Below are 3,848 nucleotides of genomic sequence, written 5' to 3'. Positions count from 1 at the left end.
GTGTGTGTGTGTGTGTGTGTGTGTGTGTGTGTGTGTGTGTGTGTGTGCTTGTGTGTGTGTGGTTCCACTCCTCATAAGGTAAAAACAGTCATTAAACGTTGGAAACTTTTAAAGCTTAAGCCACATTCACTGGATGTTCATTAGCATCTCTCTCAAATTGGCATTATCCATCGAACAAAGTTTAAAATATCAAATCAACTGCTTTTTGCACATCATGTACTCGTTTCGTATCTCTCCTCTCTGTCAGTGGCTTTTTGGAAAGAACATATGTGTTTCCAGAGCACCCATAACATGAAGAAAATGTGGGAAATAGCAGTGTTATTACTAGTGTGTACTGTGTTGGTCGTGGCATGTAGCCTCAGGTACTGGTGAGATAATCAAATACTATTAAGGAAGGCTAGCTTAAGTAAAAGCCATGAGTTTGAAGTATTTTACCTGGATGCAAAAATGTGGCCAATGCACAAAAATTGTGCCAATTAAAATAAAAAGAGTGAGCTTGCATTTTTTTTGACAGTGTGTTAGCATCCCCCCTTGTGATTGAAGGAAATGAGTGGGCTGTGTTTTTATTCATTAAACATGCTCATGTTGGTCTGACGGAGAATTGGCACTAATGTTGAGGGATAAGGCCTGGCTTGCAGCAAGTATTCCAATTATTTTCTTCTTTAGAACAAAAATAGTAATAGACTATGTGCATCTACTGTATAAATCAAATCATCATTCTTGTTGCTGTGATTGTTATTACTATTCCATTCCATTTGATTGCCCTCTTGTTTTTAACATATCTAATTGTAGTGCTCAGTGCAGGCAAGTCAAGTTCTTTGACAGCAAACCCAGAAAACAAATTATTTTTGGACCTTGTTTTGTGCACTTGTCATTGGATGCTGTGGCATTGATATTTATTCTATTACAACTAAGAACCAAACCATGAAAAATAGGCCCCAGGCCAAACGTACACAGTAGTGTCCATATGAACTATAAAGGTTTATTATTATTTTTTAAGGTATCAAATGATGAAAACAATATCCATATTCACCCCTCCTTCCCTTTTCACCCTTACTTTGCTCCCGCCATCCATATTCATGCCTGTAGAAGCAGGCAGGAAAGAAAACATCTCTGGGCGTCCCGTGATTTGCATGTGATAAATAAATGAGGTGAACCAATCAAGGGAGCTCTGTGTGTGTATATGTATATGTGTGTGCTCATGTCTGTGGCGCTCAGTTGGTTCAAATTGCATGACAGGAGGAGGGTAGGAGGAGGCATGAGAGAAGAAAAAATGATCGGTCCAGCAGTTAGTTTATGTAAAGGAAGAGAGACACTGAATGAGAGAGAGAGAGGAATGGGAAATGCAGAGCCTTGGAGGGCCCTGTCGCACGGCTCGACACAATAATGAATTTCAAATAAGTTATTCACTTCAGGAGTAAGTGGCTGGCACCCACTCCTTACAGCTGGTTTGTTGAGATAATTGATTTTCAAATAGTTTTGAGGAACGGGGATGGGGCTGGCGGAGGGCGAGCGAACAGGGGATGACAACTACAACAGGGGGGGTAGTGTGCATATGTGTGGCACTGCTACTTTTGAGTGTGTGCAAGTCAATTATGTGTGTGAGGGAAGTTACATGGATGTTTTAATTTGCGTAGGAAAGAGGCCGTGTTGGAATGGAGGCTAGCTGTAATTAAACTGATACAGCTCTGCAGACACACACACACACACACACACACACACACACACACACACACACACACTAATGTAGGAAAGATGAATTTTTCATGTCTTGCACGTCTACTTCATCTCCACTGTCTCTCCTCTCTCGTCCTGGCTCAGGGTGTGTTTGCTAGCTAAACTTTGTGCTGCTTTTCGCAGTGCTGTTAACAAGGCAGCCCTCCTCTGCTGGCTGCACTGACACAGATAACTGAGCATCCGGGATGACAGCGACACAAACTCAATGAGATGCATTAGTGGCAGGATTTGAATTGACAATGTAATTTACCACATCTCTCTCTCTCTCCCTCTCTTCTGCCAACTCTCTCCCTCTCTATCTGTCTCCACCACCCTCTTCTCGCTATCACTCTGTTTAATTCATAGTAAGAGGGAGAAAGTGAGGTGAGGAAACTCAAGCAGCCGCTGGGGTTTCCATCATGAATATATTTAACACATTAAACATCATACAGGAGAGAGGTAGAGATAGAACAACAAGCACTGTGCAGCAAAACAGCTATTGTCCTCTTCCATCAGATCATTTAAAAATGATTTCTGTTCAGTTGATAATACATTTTCAAATGGTAATTCAGAATAGAGCAGGGTTGGACAAAGTACTAAAATGTTATAAGTAAAAGTAATGTTACTTTAAAGCATCTTTACTCAATTTAAAATTTGTAAAAATGTACTAAGATAAAAGTAAACAGTAGGTAAAGGGGGCGTGGTGGGAGGGTAAAGAACAGAAATTGGATAAGGATGTTATATGATAGACCTATTAAAGTAAAGAAGACATTTAGGCTATAAAATATAGTGCATTGCCTTGTAAATGTAGGCCTATACCCATGGCACAACAGAACCCTTATGTCCAAGCAAACAACAAATTCCATTTCTTTAGACAGCATTTTGCAGCCTGCATGATTTATCAATTATAAAAGTTCAACCACCATCAGACAAGAACAGAAAACTCAGACAGTAGGCCAAATAATGAGTGGACACCACGGCAGATGAAACAAGCATCATTAAACTACAGAAATGAAATAGCCTGACACTTCGTATAACATTTGCAGAAGAATAAAACATAACTAAGCAACAACACAGACCTGTATAGACTATATAAACTCCACAGCTGCTGTGGCCACAAAGAGACTTATTAAAGCAATGCATATATAAGAGAATGCACACAAATGCTGTGTTGATTTCCTCCTCTGGAATAACATCCATTAATAGGGGGGTTATTGTACTCACCTGTCTGAATGTCGTTCTGTGAGTCTTGTGCACCCTGATGTCCTCCACAGTCTGCTTTAGGTCTCAGCTCATTCATTTTCAGTGCATAATAGGCTATAACCAGTCCATCAGCCTTCAAGTTGAATGAAGCTCTGCAGTCACATCAGGGATTATTGCCAAAAACAGCAGAAAGGCCTCACACACCTCACTGAAGGTAAAAGAGTGTAGGCTAAATGTAATTTGCTAGTTCCACCCCTGAAATAGACTAATGTAATATGAAAAGGTGTTCAAATTTAGGAAGAAACCTTTTTTCTTATGTGTTAATCATAAATATTTGCAGTTGAAAGGAATTCTCATCAGTCTTGTTGAGTGGCACCTGTCCAGTTTATAATGCCTATTCTGTTCATTTGATTTACATGTTAGATTACAAAATATTGGGTCATTCTGAGATTGCTTCCCCTGGGTTCCATAGTCGGCATCGGGCATTTATTTTGCTTTTTTATTTTTACAATTATGCAACAGAAATTTGCATATACCAATTTAAGATCAGTCATGAAACTAGCGGGACAACAATGTCAATCATCTTTGCAAAAATCTTAGGTGGTGTTTTGGTTGTCACGTGTCCAAAAATGCTGTCATTGAACCTAATCCAGGGTTTACGGAATCATCCACTATCAACGTCTGACGGGCGGTTTGTGAAGACACCTCCATGCACTTTCCACCACTGGATTTCTCAGGCAACAGGACGGTTTGACAGCTTTGGCCTTGGGCCTAGATACTCATTTAGACCATAATTGAGCTAAAAGCTAAAAGGGTAATCGGACAGCCTCTATTTAGCACCTGACTGACTGACTGTGTGGGTGCGTGTGTGTGTGTGCGTGCGTGTGTGTGTGTGTGTGTGTGTGTGTGTGTGTGTGTGTGTGTGTGTG

This window comes from Anarrhichthys ocellatus, unplaced genomic scaffold, assembly GCF_004355925.1.
Source record: "Anarrhichthys ocellatus isolate YVR2014 unplaced genomic scaffold, GSC_Weel_1.0 scaffold3, whole genome shotgun sequence".
NCBI classification, from domain to species: domain Eukaryota; kingdom Metazoa; phylum Chordata; class Actinopteri; order Perciformes; family Anarhichadidae; genus Anarrhichthys; species Anarrhichthys ocellatus.
Note: the sequence above shows the minus strand (reverse complement) of the source record.